We start from the raw sequence: 19,920 nt of genomic DNA, 5'->3' as shown, positions 1-19,920 counted from the left end.
AATCATGATTGATGCAATGACATTTTATATTTTTCACTCTTTATGAGTTTTGGATGACTTGGTCTTTTTCATTTTTCCACCCATACCTTTTGAGCACAACTCGAACGGAACAGCAGAGGACAGAACAAGCATTAGAAGATGAAGGTAATCAAAGACACATTGAATACAACATGTGTACATAATAAATTGTCAGCATTAAACAGTAATTGGTGTGACACTAGTGTGCAATATTCTGTAAGATTCTGTTTGGTCATGTAGAGTTTTCTTTTCACCTACTGCTTGAGTCCACACCAGGTTCTTCCAAATGGACAGCAGAATCTTTTTCATATCTAAAAGGTATAGACATTGAAGAGAGTGTGATGCAGGACACCAACATTTTCATTACTGAATCATGATTGATGCAATGACATTTTATATTTTTCACTCTTTATGAGTTTTGGATGACTTTTCATTTTTCCACCCATACCTTTTGAGCACAACTCGAACGGAACAGCAGAGGACAGAACAAGCATTAGAAGATGAAGGTAATCAAAGACACATTGAATACAACATCTGTACATAATAAATTGTCAGCATTAAACAGTATTGGTGTGACACTAGTGTGCAATATTCTGTAAGATTCTGTTTGGTCATGTAGAGTTTTCTTTTCACCTACTGCTTGAGTCCACACCAGGTTCTTCCAAATGGACAGCAGAATCCTTTTCATATCTAAAAGGTATAGACATTGAAGAGAGTGTCATGCAGGACACCAATATTTTCATTACTGATTAATGATTTATGCAATGACATTTTATATTTTTCACTCTTTATGAGTTTTGGATGACTTGGTCTTTTTCATTTTTCCACCCATACCTTTTGAGCACAACTCGAACGGAACAGCAGAGGACAGAACAAGCATTAGAAGATGAAGGTAATCAAAGACACATTGAATACAACATGTGTACATAATAAATTGTCCGCATTAAACAGTAATTGGTGTGACACTAGTGTGCAATATTCTGTAAGATTCTGTTTGGTCATGTAGAGTTTTCTTTTCACCTACTGCTTGAGTCCACACCAGGTTCTTCCAAATGGACAGCAGAATCCTTTTCATATCTAAAAGGTATAGACCAGAGGTGGGGACTCGAGTCACAACGTGAATTGTTACCGGGCGGGGTGTAAAATGGACACAAATTAAGTATTATATCGCGATCGATCGATCGCCAGTGGTTGTTGCCAGAGCGAACTTGTAACTCATTGAATCATAGATAAGGATCAGAAGTAAATAAACTAGATTTTTTTTTTCGGCGTGAGAAATCTGGGGGGCCTTATAAGAAAAGGCTCTTCCCCCTACTGTTACCTCATTCATTTGTGGAACTAATAAAAGACCAGCACTCTGTGATCTTAGTGGACGTGGGGGTTCATAGTAGGAAATAAGTTCCTGGAGGTATTCAGGAGCAAGCCCGTGCAGTGCTTTATATGTTAATAATAGAATTTTAAAATCAATACGGGGGAAGAGCCTTTTCTTATAACGCCCCTGTTACGGAACAGCTCCGGACCCTTCCCTGTGGGCGTGCCGCTATGTTGTCTGCGTGTCGTTATGTCCATGTTTGTACTTCCGTGGGTGTGGGTTGTTTGTGAGCGTGTTCGTGGTTACACCTGTGCCTTGTCTCGAGGTCACGTGGGTCTGTGTAATTCACCTATTTAATGTGCGTTAACGCGGTGTCTTGTGCTCGTCTTTGTCTAAAGTTTCGTGTCTGCGTGAGTGTGTCTGTCGTGCTGCTCGCGCTCCACCCGGAGCTTCACATTGTGCAAATAAAACGTTGTGTGTTCACCGTCAACGGCCTGGTGCCTGCCTCCTTCACCTCGCCGTCACAGCCCCCCAGCTTTGGAACAACCTTCCAAATTGCATACGGGACTCTGACACAGTCAAAATCTTTAAGTCTAGGTTGAAAACCCACCTATTTGGTTTAGCGTTTGATAATTAATATCCCCCCTTAGATAAATGTACAGATCCAGGGGTTTATAGACGAAGGGTTTTATGGTAGACTGGGGCGCTGGTGCTGTCGTCCTGTCACTGCTCGTGGTCACTCAAGTTTGTTGACAGGGCAGTGGATGGATGCCATTGTCTCAGAATGCCCCCAAGCCTATGTTACCTTCTGGTTCTGCCTTTTTAGCTAGGCTGTAATAGTTTAACTTAATGCCGGAGTTGCTGCCACACTCCTGAAATGTGTTTAATTTTATCTGTCCTGTATATGTCCTCAGACAGAGCTAATTTTCCCTGTTTTATTTTCTCCACATGGCTGCCCGCCTGCACGAGGAAAAATGAGATGAGGAGAGACAAGCGATCCATCCAGTGCCAGCCACCTACTGCCTGACCGGATGAGCCTACACCATGATGGACATTACTACATCTTTTCCTTTTCTTTATTTCTTTCTGTTTAAATTGTTGTTGTTGTCATGGTGACCGGTGTCGGCCAGAGGAGGATGGGTTCCCCTCCTGAGTCTTGGTTCCTCTCAAGGTTTCTTCCTCATGCAAAAAACTAGGGAGTTTTTCCTTGCCACTGTCGCCCTTGGCTTGCTCACTGGGGGCTAGGACTCGGCACTTGTAAAGCTGCTTTGTGACAACAACTGTTGTAAAAAGCGCTATATAAATAAAATTTGATTGATTGATTGAAATCGGATGTGTGGCGTGAGAGCGTGTGAAGACAGTCAAATGCATGTGTCTCACGCTCAATGCGTGAGAGTTGGCAACCCGGGGTTCTGTATCTGAACTCAGGGAAGAGAGCCTCTCTCTGTCACCATCATATCCAGTTCTATCTCAGCATGGATTGTGTATTTGAAGACATCAACGTCGAGAAAAAAAAATATTGACAAAAGTGGAGCGAGTTTTCAGCTATGGGGACATCATTCTACGGCCTCATCGTGCACAAATGACATACAGACTTTTGGCCAGTTTGGTCTTTTGCCAATGCAATGCAGAATAGTTTACTGAAATGTCTAAAGTTGCATTCCTGATTCCTGTTCATTGTTCAGTTCTTATATTTGTTTGTCTTGTGTCACTCACACATGGACACACATGTTCTCCAAGAAACCAGATAAGAGAAGAGAGGGAAAAATGCTGTTATGGTTCTTTGTATTGTACTGTGAAAATATCAGCACTTTTTATTTGAACATGGAGTTCTACTTATGACTTTTTCACAGAATATTTATTTCTGGAAAATTGTAGTTTAAAGTATGAATATTTTTGCAGCTAATTTTAACAAATTGAACTGTGCAATAAAGAGGTGTAATTAAAATTTGTTTTATACTTTGTGTTTTCAGTTGCACATGTTTTATCAAGATTTGGGGAGAATACAGATTTAAAAAAGAACACATGTCTATTATTTACATTTAAAATATACCTGCAACATTGGTTAAAAAAAAAAAAAGACTCGAAAGGACTTGAAATTCCAAGTTTCAGACTTGGGACTTGACTTGACTGTTGCCTGTCTTGACTCAAGACTTGACTTGACTTGACTGTCTTTGCTTGAGACTTGACTCGGGACTTGAGGATAAAGACTTGGACTTACTTGAGACTTGCAAAACACTGACTTGGTCCCACCTCTGATAATTCATATCCAATATACTGTCATGTCCTTCAGGTAACTTCTGTTTACCCTCCACTGACTGCAGGCCTTGTTGCATATATTTTGCTATTAGTAAATCAATATAGGCCTACAATTAAGACAGTAAAAGACCGTAAAATAGGAGAAGGAGTTATAGGCTACTGAATGTTGTCATTACATGAATGCAGATGGGCATTTTTCACAGGTAATGGGGAACTTCCCGTTTCTTCTTTCACAAATGAATGTAATTTATGTTGCCTAACAAAACCTATACAACAGAAGACGTTCAGCTTAACACATAGATTTGCAAACTCTACCTTAATTATTTGCAGCCCCGTCGACAGGGGGGGACAACCGGGTCTGTTGTCCCGGGCCCCAGGGCCAGGGGGGCCCATCAAAGAGCCCAGCAATTTATTTTTTATTTAAAGTCTATAATTTTTAAATAATCTTGAAATCTTTCATTAATATAAAATTCTGTACTCAAAATAAACTCAATGGCTAAAATATATATGTTTTTTAACCTATCTGCATATTTTCCATTAAGTGCATACACCCCCGCATCCCACTGGAAAATGGTTTGATCCAGCACCGACCGTAACCGGCTGGTACCCCCACAACTTCGGGAAATACAGTGGTGGATAGTTAAAGTAAATACAGAAATCTGGAGCGCAGAAAAGAAAGGAAAACATTTACCTGACGAATTTTAATGTTGCATTGTGTTCCAGGTTTGAAAGGTGTTGGAATTTAGGCTAAAGTACTTGAAAATGCTTGAAAGTAACTACTTCGTTTCACAACAAATAGCTGTCTGACTGAACAGTTCTCGTGAAGACGTTAAGATTGGGCGTTTTGAAAATAAACAACCATTAAATAATGTGATAAAAAGCGAACTATTTCGAGTATATGCGCGTCAAGTATATAACCAGTCAGCTGTCAGAAACAGCTTTGATGTGTGGCTATATTATATACTATATGACCTAACAGAGGGATTGTCAAATGACGAAATTCAAATGACGTGCGCCGGGGGGAGGGGGGGGGCACATTAAACTTTCTTGTCCCGGGCCCTAGCAAGACTGTCAACGGGCCTGATTATTTGTATGTGGTCGTCCTCACGTTATCTATCATTGATTTCGGCTAGTGCGACTAGTTTATCAGGTGACCAGTCGGCTAAAAATGCTTAGTAGTTTAGTGCTGTATGAGACATTTTACAACACAAGAAAATGATTTCACGTTGGGCTTAGAGGGCAAACGGTACGATTTGACTTGATGTGTATGTGACCTTTCTGGTGGGGACGGGAGAAGAAGTCTATCTGTGAGCGTGTGTGCTGTGCTGAAGACGCTTCCTTCCACTCGCTGAACTGAACTGCTGCAGCGCATCTGGTGTTAAAGGAAGAGAGAGGTCGGGTGTGTGAGGTGGTGGCTCATTTCAGGGCATTGTTTTTAATCGCTCAGGCTTTCAAAAGATCATTTCAAACCGACCTCAGTAAAATGATAATAATAAAAAAAAAAAAAAACGAAGTTTCGTAAGGGCACTTTCGTTGATAAAGGGCAGAGTTGGTGGTGCTTTAGCACCACCTGATGTCTATGTGTGCACGCCACTGTTATATATACATATTATCATAACATGTATGTAAATTATCGAATGAATATCAAGTTCATTTCGGCATCATGGACAGTTAAATGACTTCATGAATTCAGTTAAATGATTTCGTTCATGTATATCAATATCAACATTGCACTGAATCCTATCGCATTATCAACGTGCCGAATTTGGAATGTTCCAGAAATCACAACAATTTTATAATTTTATATGCTTTACAAGGCAATAAAAATGAGTTCATTGCTGTTGTGGTTAACTCATTTTGCGCGTAATCTGCCAGTTAAAATCCAAACAGTTTTTGTTAGCCTCAGATTTGGCACGAAATTATCACTTTAATTCTGATGCTAAATTAACGAGCTAATCAAACACGTTGAGATGAGTTTTAGACATAAAATCAGTCAAGCAGGTTCCAGCACAAAAGTCAGACAGGTGCGCTGTAAAAGGTTCGGTCACACTTTATCGCTCGGGCTGCGCTACAGCGTCTGTTCTCAGATGCGCTCTCACTACTGATCGGTAAGGGGGCTTTGACCTGCTCTGTTTCCGACCTGGTGGCCCGAAGCTCCCTCAGGGACACCATATCGACAGCGAGCTTAGTGGGGACAACCGATCAACACAGCGCGGTGCAGCCCAGAAGCCCCGAACTCACAAGCTCCTCCAAGCTCAGCCTCCAAGTAACGTGGATTACAGGTACGCGCCACTGCGCCCGGCGGCTTTTGGAGAGATCTGCTCAGCTCTTAATAAAGAGACTTAGCCGGTGCTGACATGTTTCCAGTGGCCTTATATATGAATAGTCTGTTTTAAAAACTACAAAAAGTGTGAATACAAAAGTGTGTTGGTCATGGGACTAATGTTTCAATCCAAATAAGCGCCTGGGGTTTATGGAATGAAAGTAATCATAAAATGAAGGTTAATTCAAGGTGGGTTCTTAAAACGCCTGATGAAATTAGTAATTTAATACGATAAATCGTTTCAAACTATAACTATAGGTGAAATAAAATGGAAAGAAAGCAAAAGTCCACTTTGTGCTTGAAACATAGGCTTCTTTGAGAGGTTTATCCGTTGGTGCGGTGTCACGGCATAATCGCAATGCGCATGCGCACGTTTCGAATATTTTATCTTTGTATATTATGAATTTTTGACCTTTGACCTTGCCCGTTCTTGGCGTAATGGGTAGCGCACTGGTCAGTCACGCAGAACGACGAGAGTTCAAATCCGCCACCGGGTGTGTGACCCCATAACTTCAATAATGATATTGAGCGTGGAGGCCCTGGATCAGGGAGCCGAGAGGAAACGCGCTGCGCTAGGTTTCTTAATGACAGTGATGAGAATGACGGGCTCAGTTACAGGAGGATCACAAGGGCCAATAGATCAATACCCAGTGCCCACCTCACCGGTGCCTGATAGCCAACAGGGCACATTTTTAGTTGCCACTACCGGTTTTTTTTTTTTTTTTTGTTCAATCTGAAAAATCGAACTATGCATTATTTATAATATATACGTAAAATATCCAATGAATATCAAGTTCATTTCAGCACCTTGGACAGTTAAATGACTTCATGACTTTATTTAATTGACTTCCTTCGTGTATATCAAAATCACCTTTCCACTATACAAAAGCTGTTCAGTCCATCTCATGACATTATGTCAATGCACAGAATTTGAAATGTGCCGGATATCCTGACGTCGTAATCGCAATGCGCATGCGCATATGTCGTGTATTTTAACTTTGTATATATATATATATATATATATATATTTTTTTTTTTTTTTTTTTGATGGGGCCATGTTCTCTTTAATATCCATTTCCATGATAGACACAGCACAGCTCAGTAAACAAGGCATAAAGAGACAAAGGAGCATAGCGTGCTCACACAATCACTATAACTCGGCCCAGACAGGAGAACAGCAGCAGACGTCTAGCAGGTCTGAAATGCACAAGGAATGCACAGCACTGACTGCACGAACCTGTGGGCTTAAAAATGGAGTGTGTGTAATGAGGAATTTCTTTTAGCAATTTGCTGTTAACAACAGGAATAAATAAATAAATGATTATTCAGGAAATAATATTTTTAATGTTTTAAAAATGAAAAACACAATGTGACATAAAATCACAATAAGGAAATAATATACATGAAATAACCCATGTAATAAGATAATGTGTGAAAACATCACTGTGCAAGATGTTAAGACAAAACTTTTTGCTTTGAAGTTTTTTTTTTTTTTTTTTTCCTTTATTTACAATAATCGCTTACAAACAAAATCAAGGCACAAATGGTAATACAAGGAATCAGTTAAATAAGTTGAGTAGCATATGAACAAAAAAAATAAATAAATAATACATAAATAAATAAATAAATAAATAAATAAATAAAATAATAAAACACATAATAAAACATGTATATTATATAGAGGTTTACATCAGACCAAAGTTTTTCATCAAAAAAATAAGTTTTTGAGCAGAATTACTTTTAACTAAAATTAGAGACTCCAAGAAACAATTAAGAAAATTTTTCAAATAACCTAAATTAGGATTCGTTTTGAAAAATCTACATTTATGAATAAAAAACTTTCCCATTAATATTAAATTATTTATTACAAATTCTGCACTGGAATTCTGCAGATAAATACCAAATTTAATTATTGTCAGATTCAAAGTCGGCAAATCGATTCCTTGACCTTGGAGCCAATCCCAAATACTACACCAAAAGTCTTGTATGACATGACACTGAAAGAAAAGATGATCTAAATCCTCCTCTTCTTTAACTTTGTATATTATGAATTCGCTCTGTGCACGTGACGCTTCCGCATGCCCATATACCGGCAGTATCATTTCCGGCTCGACTACAGAGACACGTCAACAATGACGTTTTACACGCGCTGTTTGCAGGACCTCCCTCGGGTGACGGTCAACGATGTTCATCGGATCGTCAAGACACACATGCCGCGGCTTCTTCGAGCGAGAAAGAGAAAGATTTCAAGATGTACATATCTAGTTATATTGACAACTACGAAGGTGAGTGTTCCGTGTTAGCGCTAGCACACAGCTAAGCGTAAATTAGTTAGCGTTAGCATTGTGTGTGTGTGTGTGTGTGTGTGTGTGTGTGTGTGTGTGTGTGTGTGTGTGTGTGTGTGTGTGTGTGTGTGTGTGTGTGTGTGCGTGCGCGCGTGTGTGTGTGTGTGTGTTAGCTAGCTGGTCGTGTCTGAACACTAAACTTCGTAAGAGCTTAAACTCAAGATCAACACAAACCCGGCGGATCCCTGTGTTTAGCCCGGCCATGACTGGGTTAAACAGCGGAATCTGTGTTTGTAAACAAAGCGCAACTCGACGGTGTTCGCCGACGCGTGTTTGTTTACAAAACAACGAATATTGTGCTTTGTTTACAAACACGGAATCCGCGCCGGAGACTGCTGTTTAACCTGTCTCAGGACTGAGTTATCTCACTTCACTATTAAACACATACTGTGATTAAGTCTATTCTTTTATTTGCATTTTAGTGTGGAACAAAGATCAGGTGACAGGAGAGATGTGTGTGAGGGCGACCTGTTTTAGGTCGATGAAGAAGTCGGAGAAGCCACACAGCTCGAGTGTAGGGTGACAGTGCTTTAGAAGATAGATGCTATGAATGTTGTTTTTAGATTTATGTTTATGGGGATTAAAAACATTTTGTTGGTGAAAAGTAAGTAGTGGAGTAATGTTTTGAGTAATGTTACCTGGCAATGTGAGTATGACTTAATGTCAGGAAAAGTGAATGTTAAAAGGCAAAACCCCCAGAAACTGTATTTGTTCAGATGTTTCCTGATTTACTTTATTGTAAATACTATTGAAGCTGGTAAATTGTTTATGTCAAATGAGGGCCACATTAGGCAACACTGTAGACTATTAGTGACAGTGTATTCTAATTATATAGCCTTTCCTGGCGGATTTTATTTTGTAAACAGTTTTTTTAAATTAAATTGCACTTGATACTGTTTCTCATTGTATTTGCTACATTTTGTATTTTTGCAGATTTCATTAGATGATTCGAGACCTGCTCATGTGTTGCTGGGACAACTTTGTGCAATCATGTGGTGGCATTGCTTTATCAAACTGCACATTATTCACAACTAAGAGTTCCTGCTGTTCCTCCTGTCCTGAGCTGCACAGAGAGTGAGCAGCAATGGCACAAGCCAAGAACTTTGGTAAGTAATAATATTCTAAACTTTGTACATTTGTGTAAAAATGTAGGGTGCTATGAAAAATGTCAATAAACACAGAATACAGTCATATTGTCACGTAGGGCTACGCCTCCTCTCGTAGCTGTCACTCTGGGTTCCCTCATGTCTGTATTCCCTGCCTGTTTATCCCGCCCTGCTCGTTGTCTCTGTGATTTCCCATTGTTTGCCACGCCCCTGTTATCATTGTTCGCACCTGGTCCTTGTCTAGTCCTGTGTATAAAAGTCCCTGTGTCTCCCATGTCCGTATTGGTCTTTTTGTTCAAACCTGTGCCTAGTCATTCCAGCTGTTCGTAAGTTTGCGCCTTTGTGTTATCCGTCTCCCATGTGTTTTGCCTTTTGTTCCTTAGTCTGTCTTGTTGTTTTCTGTACCCGTTGTCATGCCTGTGTATATTTCATGTATGGACTGCCTTCCCGATCTGACCTGCGCCCGTTATTTCGACTCTGTCAATGGAATTTCCTTTAATAAATCTCGCTCTCCTCAGCGTTTGTGTCCGCCTCCCTGTTCTGCCCAGCGCAGGTCGTTACACATATACTACTTATTTTAAATTACAAAGACATCATTTCAGATATTAAGACTGCAAAATGTAATTGATTTAAAAAATAAAAAGCACATATACCACTGCGCTGCTGACAGTGATCCACCACCCATATAATATCTGCTCAGGGGTGGTCTGGGCCATAAATGAGTGGAGTGAAGACAATCAATCTATGCAGAGAAATTGAATGATCTTTAGTTGTTGAACTACTAAGCTGGCCTGAAAAGAATTGTGCCAACTAAAGTGGCCAATAATTATACCTACTCACCATAACGGAAGTACTGTTTTGCATAAACAAACTTTAGTATGCATCATTACAGTAACATACAAATGAATATAAAATACCACAGTATAGATTGAGTTATTCAACCATGCACATTAGCAGTATGAGTATAAATAGTGATCTCTGTAGATATATCTCTGATCATTAGGATCCTCTGCTCTGTAAGTTATGTTGACTGCTCTTACCTAGAAGCAAAGCACGGCACACTGCAGCTGAAGCGTCATCATAACTACTACTGACAGATCCAGGGGCAGATGCTCATCACAGGAATGGACTGGTGTGACTTTGTTGTTTTTGCTGAGGAGGACATGTTGGTGCAGCGCATATTGAAAGATGCACAGGTAATTAACACCATTAAACAAAAGGTGGACCATTTCTTTTTTCACATATACATGCCCAGATGTCTATAAACTCAGTTTGTATGTTTGTATATATTGTTGTATTTGTTTAAAATGTTCTTATAACCCTGATAAGGATCTGTAGAATAGAAAAACATTTGAATGTCATTGGCACAGTTCTGATATTTTAAAAAACAACTCAATAGACAAATCACAAGCACTTTGTTTCAAAATAAAAATTTTTATTTTCCTTCACTTTGTCATTGTTTTACATTTCGTCAAGCTTAAGTACAAACAAGTGAAACATTTATATTAAATATTAAACATTAAAAGTGAAGCCCATTAGATGTGTACATGAAAAGTAAACACATGGATAACATGCATATGCACCCTTAAATATTTATCACAGATTTGCAACATTGGTCCTGGGGGCTATTCCACGAAGCGAGCTTATGAAAGCGGCGCTTATTAGAGTGAGCCTCGCTTGAGTTAGCCAAACAGTTCACTTCCGTCTAGTTCCGTTCCACTAACGAAATCCAGACTCAACCTGTTCCCGCTAATTCAAGCCCGGCTTTTGTAATCGGCGATCATGCGCGTGCACACAGTATTTACACAGCCTCACTAATCGATATTCGAAAAGGCAAGAAAATGTCGAAAGAGCTGAAAGAACGAGCAGCTTTTTTTTCTTCTGCTGAACAGGAGCTACTCATACGTCTTTATGAGGAATATAAAGACGTTATTATGAAGAAAGGCAACACGTCCTGTATTAATAAAGCCAGAGAAGCTGCCTGGCACAATATTGCAGACAGATTAAATGCGTGAGCATATAATTTAACCCATTCATTGGCATTTAAAAAGTGTTATAGTAAATTAATAATGTTAATAATTTCCTGATGTAGAAGTAACATGAGCGGGGTTAGGAGAACATGGCAACTGTATAAAATATTTTAGCAACCAGAAAGAAAACTGCTACTGCTGCTGGTGGGCCTCCTGTAGCAGCCCTCACTCCTGCAGAAGACCTTGCTTTAGAGCAAAACAGCGGACGCCCCATCATTGTGGGAATCGAAGGAGGAACATCATCTGATCCTGTCTGTCCTCATGATACACAGCCTTATGTTAAAGGTAGGTTCAGTTGTTTCTCAGATTTTACATTTTTGTTCTTTGTTTCTTCTGTCCACAGGCTCAGCAAGACAATTAATACATTTCTCTTTCCAAAAAAAACGCCTCTTGTTTTATGTTAATAGTGTTAATGAACAAATGCAAACAAAATATTCCCTTAACTAAAGTAAGTGTTTGCATACATGTCCCTCACAGCTCTACCATCCATGTGGTCTGCAATTAAAATGTCGTCTTCCCATTGCTCCAACTGCACTCTTGGCATTTCTTCTTTTTGCAGTATTGCCACATTGTGCAAAACTGCACAGGCTGCTTTAATGTCACAGGCTCTCTCAGGAGTCACTCTGAGATGGCGCAAGCAGTTAAATCTGCTGTTTAACTGTCCAAATGCCATCTCAATGCATGCCCTTGTCTTTGAATGTGCACGATTGAACCTCCTCTCTGCATCTGTTGTAGGGTCTGCATATGGGGTAAGAAGAAAAGGTTGGCAGGGGTAACCCCTATCCCCAAGCAGTAAGCCAGGAAAAGCACCTACGATTATAAGGAGAAGAGTTAAACACTGAGGCCAAATCTGCACTATTTTGTGTGGTTGGAGTATTCTTACCTTGGGCAAACCTCTGTGCCAGTGAGGACGCACGAAATATCCTGGAATCGTGCACCGAGCCGGGCCATTTTACCTCAATGTTGGAGAATAGAAATTGGCTGGTGCAAACCATCTAGAACAATGGCAAAAGTGACAAAGGGTGAAAGTTATTCAAACCCATGAACTGACATGCTTTACAATTTCTGTTGGGTAGGCAAAACTTGCATGTACCTGTACATTGATGCTGTGAAATAATTTTTTGGTTCACATAGTCTGCCTCCATGGGTACAGATGGAGCCTTTATCCAGATGTGAGTACAGTCTATAGCACCAATGACATTTGGAAATCCTAGACAATTCAATGCGTTTTGAATTGAAGGAATTTTAGCATGAAATAGTTGATTAAGATGAATACAAAGCACTTTGGTAAGTGCTCTGGATAAGAGCGTCTGTTAAAGTCATATAAATTTAACTCCAAGTTACTGATCAAACCAACACTACTTCTCATGAATACATGCCAGCTGTTCTGAAAAGGATGGGAAGGATGCCTCTGTGACCAGGGAATTTAATGAATATATTAAGGAAGCGCTTAAGCGCAAGGTAAACCTTTCGAATTTCGCTGCAGAACGTTGCCTTACTAAGATGTTATGCATCCCCAAAGCTGTACAGAAATGCACGACTGGCAAAGAAGCACAAAGCGATACAGACTGTTTGGGGTTTGGTAAGAGCTTTACTACGTCTAGTGGTCTTCTCAATATATGGCCCCGGTAATTTACAAAGATATATAATACTGTGTCTTCTGAACCTGTAGCATCGGCGCAGATGGAAATTCTGAAGTGAGGGGGACCAAGCTGTACAATATATGCGTTTATGCTTGTAGATGCTAGATTTCGGATGGGGTCAATATAAATCTGGAGGGGACATGTCCCCCCCGTCCCCAGTGCCATCTGCGCCCCTGACCTGTAGTGCTCAAATAAGTAGCCATCCGGAAAGCCCAGTGGATCTGTCCTGTCCTGGAATGACCTTGGAGCTGGTAGCATGAATGCTCTGTGCACTTCACACGCTCCCTCATCTACTGGATTCTCTACAAATGGGCATGCCATGGTCAATCAGCCTTCAGCCTTCACTGTTAGCTGCTCTTTTTATAGCTTACATTTTGGATTATTTGTATCACCTGTATGAAAATCTTGGTAAGGTATTTGTCTGTATCCATTTCCTTTTTGCACCATTAAGTTAACCACACATTTACATTATTTATACTGAACATATGTAAATTGCAAAGTGATATGATTTGCTTGTAATTTGAACACAAAAGAGGAAGTATGGGGATAAATATATACCTAAAAGTATCTTCAACTAAATTACTCAGTATTAATAATTATTAATACTCAGGTACAAAGAATTGTATTTTTTGTGATATAGAGTTTATGCTAATGTATGTTTCTGCACCATAACTGCGATTAGACACTGTATTCCATTTTACACTGACCTGAATTTGTGAAGATTAAACCAATACATTAAAATGTGCAGAAACCTCACTGAATAACATTGAATATGTACTCTTAAGATCGAAATATAAATTGCATTTTGAAATATAATTATTAAATTTTGATAATAATAACCTGCAATCATTCCAAACTAATAATTACAGTACTCAATTAAATGTATAAAGATGTTATAATATATGCTACATCCACAGCCATTTAATGGATAGAACTGCAGCGGAACCTTGTTCCTCAATTCAGTTTCCCGGATGGCGAGACTGACATCACGCTGCTCAGCCAATAGAAGCGGTCCGGCTAAGCTAAGCCTCAACTCTAGCCTGGTACGGAGCAGGTTAGTTCAAACGTATATGTTGCTGTAGTAACTGAGCGAGGCTCAAGTCTAGCCTCTTTTGTGGAACCGAATTTGAGCAAAATGAGCCAGGCTTGTCTTTAAAAGCCCGGCTTACTGAGTTAGCTCGCTTCGTGGAATACCCCCCTGGAGTACCATTGCCCTGCTGTTTTTCCTTATTTAGTAAACCTACCTCAAATCATGAAAGCCTTAATTGCAGCAGGGAAACATCAGGAGAAATTCTGTAACATTTCTAAAATAATAACAAAAAGCCCTGTACATGAATATAAAAAGTATTCTTGGGAAAGAGCAAATGTTATATATTCTGTACTCATACAGACCTTTCCACCATCCGAGGCCCATTTCTTGACAAGAGGACCATTCTGGTAGTTGGAGAGAAGACATGCCACAGTAAAAAATTTGATTGATACTTCCTGTGATGGAGAGTGGTATTACAGTGTCAAATAGTTTGTTTTCTTTAATTCGTCTAATCATCCTCTCCACAAGTACCCATTGACGTGCAATATGCTGGGTCTCTCTCACATCATCTTCCAGCATCTGTGTTCTCTTGTGCAGGAAAGCAGGCCTCATCAGCTCATCAATTGGTGTTAGCTTCTGGATTGGGCAAAAACAAAGAGAAAAGATTAAAATAATATACACAGTCCGGTCACATTATGAACACCCATTGAAACCATACTGTGAGCGTGGTACTACGAGTGGGTGAATATGGAGGTGGGTTCACTACAGAGAGTGAGGTGAATACAGACATTGGAGTTCCCAATCCAGGTGTTTTAATTGTGTATTCCAGCAAAGGAGTAAATCACCAATACTAGTAAACGAAAAGAAAAACTGTATAAAAGGAAAACAAACATATAAAAAGTACTCAAGCCCACAAAGGCTTATAAGCAGTACCTCCAGTAAGCACTGGCAATCAGCAGCCAGTCTAGCCCCTAAGTTTCTTGGGCTCAACACAATAACATCCAATATCAAACAACCAACATTAACCAACCAACCTCAACCTCCTTAGCCTCTGAGAGGAAGGCCTCTTATACTAGTAGCCCCTCCCCTTAATTAAGCTGGGACACACCACTACTACTAGCAGGGGTTACCTACAAACACAAACATGACATACATTACTGCAGTAACATAACATTTTACATTTAGTGCACTACTATGACAAGAATAATAATTAATATGTCCATTTGTTGCATACAACTCCGTCCTCAGGTATTCCCAGGAACTGTAACCCCCTCCCCTCCTTCAGTAGGCCGAGGGCCCTTCGGCCACTATAAGAGGAGGAGCTGGATGGGCCGCCAGTCCCCTGAGAATCCCGGAACAGATAAATACAACATTATAATCAATCACATGTCTTTTAGAGACTTGGTGATGGGTGAGTGTATCATGTTTTGTAAATTGTATCTAAGCATTTCTGTCGTCAAAGCAGTTGCTTAAACATGAATAACTTCTTTAAAGGGCTGTAAAACGTGCATTTTAAACATTCCAGCCACACCTGGAGAAGTTGTGTCGGCATTCGAATATTCGGGTTCTCCACAGGCAACATTGTCGACTCGGAATGCAAAAATTCGAGACATTTGAGTTTTTCTTGACAGTTTCACGATAATTTATTCAGTTGGTTTGATGTTCCTCGAGACCTTGTTAAGAGTAATGATGCTGTGATTGTGATGGTATACACCAGGGGCGTCCCAGCCCGCCAGGGGGTTCAGTCCAGCCCACGGAATAAACCTGCATTATTAAAAAAGAATAAACTCCATTTAGTTAAAATCTGCAGTTCCTATAAAAAAAAGAGAAAAGCGGACACAGAGTGTCGGATTTTTCAACAAAAATGGAATTACTTCAGAATAGGCTATATGCACACGGGGTGCTGACATATTTCCGTTTAAATATTAGCCAGGTCAGCCCATTGATCTATATATCTATATATGGATTGCGCTGCTGTAACACCAATTTCCCCTCTGGGATACATAAATAAATCTATCTATCTAGCTATCTATCTCAAAAATCCCAACAGAGGATGTAATGTAATTATCTGTAGTTATGTATATATATATTCATGTACATTTTTGTACATTAAATGTGGTTTACATGTGTTGTGACCAAATGCTGATTTACTGCAATAAATTCACTGTTTAAGTACTGTTTAATTTATTTTAGTAATAATTTGTCACCCACCTGAGAGTTCTGATTGCTTACCATACTGTATCAATTACACAAGACACTGACCAGATGAATGCTAATTTCTTTATTATAATAATTCATTTTCTATAAAATTACATGCATTTTTTAATGAATATAATTACACCTATAATAAAACAATGAAATATATTTAAACACACCTTTAAACACAACTTACACAATGTGTGAAACACACATTTAAGTACACACACAGGTGAAGTGAGCACACGTGCCCGGAGCAGTGAGCAGCCTCTACAGCAGGGATGGGCAACTTCCATGATAAAGAGGGCCAAAGATTTTTCAGCACTATTATTGGAGGGCCACATGACCACGCACTTCAAATAATTGGATATGAAAGACACTACAAATTATTCTCAATAAGAACATTTTCAATTAATTCAGATCTGTATGTTTATTGCACCAACATACATCTATTTTCTGCATATAAATGCATTAACATGTCCTTAACCCTACCAAGTCTATGGGCATTTTTGCTGTTTAAGCATGGTTACATAAATGTGTCTCTAAACATACTTAATTATAGCATTTTACCCACATGTCTCTTTTTTTTTTCTTTTAATTATTAAATTATTATTGATCTATTTGCGGGCCGCCAGTTGCCCATCCCTGCTCTACAGCCTCTAGGGCTGAAGTGCCCTTGGGTAAGGCACCTAACCCTGAAGTGCCCTTGGGTAAGGCAGCTAACCCTGAAGTGCCCTTGGGTAAGGCAGCTAACCCTGAATTGCTCCACGGGCGCTGTAGAGGCTGCTCACCGCTCCGGGCACTCATTGACAACTACAAATGATTATAGAATAGAATAGAATGCCTTTATTGTCATTATACACATGTACAATGAGATTGAAAGCTTACCTTTTTCAGTGCAAACATACAGAATATAAAAAGTATCAGAAAAATTTTTACACTATAGAATAATAAAGATTTGTAAATTTAAATACAATAAAGGTGTGGAGAATTTCCAGTTCTAGTTTAAACACTAAGATTTGCATGTTAAATAGTTAAATAGTAATATTGCACATATTCCACATATTATTGCACTTATTATTATTGCATTTATTATATGGTGAGAGTCTATGGGATTGGAGGTTCAGTTATGGGATCAGTGCATGTGTGAGTTCAGTGTGGTGATTGCTTTGGGGAAGAAACTGTTCTTGAATCGGTTTGTCCTTGTTCTGATGCACCTGTAGCTCTTCCCTGAGGGCAACAAGTCAAACGGATCAAAGCCAGGGTGGATGCTGTCCTCCATTATGTTTTTAGCTTTTTTGAGGCAGCGTGAGGTATAAATGTCCATCAGGGATGGAAGAGGGCAGCCAATTATTTTCTGTGCTGTTTTAACTACTTTCTGGAGTCTCTCTCTGTCTGCCATGGTGCAGCTGCCATACCACACTGTGACGCAGTACGTCAGCAGGCTCTCGATGAAGGCGCGGTAGAACACCAGCAGTAGGTTGGAGTCCAGCTTGTGTTTTCTGAGGACTCTCAGAAAGTGTAGCCTCTGCTGAGCCTTTTTGATGACTGCTGTGGTGTTTCCAGTCTAGGTTGGCAGAGATAAGGACACCAAGGAACCGGAAAGTGTGGACCCTCCACATACTCGCCGTTAATGTATAAAGGGGCTAGGTTGGTGTATAAAGGGGCTAGGTTGGTGTATAAAGGGGCTAGGTTGGTGTATAAAGGGGCTAGGTTGATGTATAAAGGGGCTAGGTTGATGTATAAAGGGGCTAGGTTGATGTATAAAGGGGCTAGGTTGATGTATAAAGGGGCTAGGTTGATGTATAAAGGGGCTAGGTTCGTGCTGTGTTTCCTGAAGTCGACGATTATCTCTTTGGTTTTCTTTGTGTTCAGAGATAAATTATTTTCTGAGCACCAATCTGCCAATTTCAGGATCTCCTGTCTGTAAACTGTCTCATCTCCTTAAGATGAATTGGGGTGCCCAAACTTTTTCAAATGACTGTACCTACAAATGTTTCCCATAAAGCAGCGTCTGAGCATGTATCTCTAAATATGAGAATCCAACAAAAAGCAGTGTATTATAAACCATTTGATCATATGCTCGTGTTTAATTGGCAAGTAGTAAAAATAGCTTAAATGCACCAATATTCATACAGTGCACATATATACCACACATAAAGCCAAGAGAGCCTATACCAAATATCTTTCCACTATACACCATACACATATACAGTATAAGACAAAAAGATTTTACACTTATGTAGCGCCCCCCTAGTTAGTAAGTGCCAAACTACGCCACCCCTTAATTAGTGCTTTTTTACTTAGAGTAAGGGGAACTCTAAAGAAGGTAGACAAACGTCGGTGATGCAAAAATACAGTCTTTATTGAAGACAATAGACTGTCAGTTTAAATTAAATAAAACAAGAAACAATCTAAGAGGTGTTGACACTACCTGTTTGTGGTTTGGAGACTGAGTAAAGACAGCCAATTGACAATACCACTCGTGAATAATCTCTAAAATTCAGCCACACACTGCAAATGTTTCCAAATCACACTCTAAAGTGAACACAGCACCCGATATGGCTGCCTCTATCTCAGTCTCAACATAGCCACATCTAAATAGTACTGGATCAGAATACTCAAGAGACTCAAGTTAAAAAAAAGGTACATCGACCAATAACTAGACACACAGGTAGTCACACAAGAGTAAGGGTTTTTAAAACAACGGGTCACTTAAATACCCCTGAGCAGCATATCATTAAAAGACCACTTTATGATTTGCTATGGTAGGATCTTTTAGATAAAAGAACACAAAATAAAACAAAACGGTAGAAAACAGCAACTGACACCCACTGAAGCTGTGGCCCTTCATATACACAAAACAGAAAGAAACATTACATTCAGTCAATAAAACATTGACTACGTTCAACATTACGAATATGATTTAAAAAGACGAAACATACCACATTCATCAGGGTTGACCAACTTCACTCATGGACAGGATAGCAGCTTGTCACAGAACACTGGATATACAGAGTGTAATTAAAAAAACCATATGAAACCTCTGGTTTAGGCATACTAAAACATTTTCAGGTGTTTATAAAGCTTTAGAGAATGCACGGTGGCTAATTGTACCTGGTAACCGATCATTCGTAAGTCAGTAGAAGACAGAATGGATGTGGCGTGTCACCAACAGACTAAAATAAACAAAGGAGCTTTACTCCGTATGTCTGAAAGGGTGCGACTAAAGCTCGAGCATGATTACCAAACTCGCATACCTCGTACTCTGTACACACACCGGCTGTTGCTACCTTAATGACCTGCGGCCACTCCACCTGAACACTCCTATCCTCGCGTCCCCACACTAATTAAAACCAAACCATGTTTAGTTGCTCCATCAGTCATCAGACTGTTACAGACACGCTTCTTCTAGACGCCGCCACCTGCATGCGCTTTAGCCACCACGCTATCCTCTAGGACCCCACAGGTGTCCCTATATATGCCTACCTGTAAATGGCTCACCCAATGCAGGTGCTACTCTACTCTAGGACGTCATCCTTCATGTGCGCACCAAAACAAAGAAAGCGTCGCCTTGGCTATGCTGGCTACAATCACCCCCTCCAAATGCATCGGCGACCCGACGATGGCACTCCAAAACGTTAACCCATCATTCTTC

General features: G+C 39.8%; 1 long non-coding RNA gene across 2 annotated transcripts; it reads left to right on the top strand.

Moving 5' to 3' along the window:
- Nucleotides 1-8,026: 8,026 nt before the first annotated feature.
- On the top strand, nt 8,027-10,734 carry LOC143518276 (uncharacterized). Of its 2 annotated transcripts, none has more exons than XR_013132133.1 (3): nt 8,027-8,197; nt 9,191-9,363; nt 10,411-10,734. It is a non-coding gene; the product is annotated as an uncharacterized LOC143518276 (long non-coding RNA). The 2 variants fall into 2 exon arrangements; XR_013132132.1 differs by having other exon boundaries at nt 10,408-10,734.
- Nucleotides 10,735-19,920: the final 9,186 nt, after the last annotated feature.

Source organism: Brachyhypopomus gauderio, chromosome 7 (genome assembly GCF_052324685.1).
Source record: "Brachyhypopomus gauderio isolate BG-103 chromosome 7, BGAUD_0.2, whole genome shotgun sequence".
NCBI classification, from domain to species: domain Eukaryota; kingdom Metazoa; phylum Chordata; class Actinopteri; order Gymnotiformes; family Hypopomidae; genus Brachyhypopomus; species Brachyhypopomus gauderio.
Note: the sequence above shows the minus strand (reverse complement) of the source record. Positions and strands in the feature narration are given on the sequence as shown.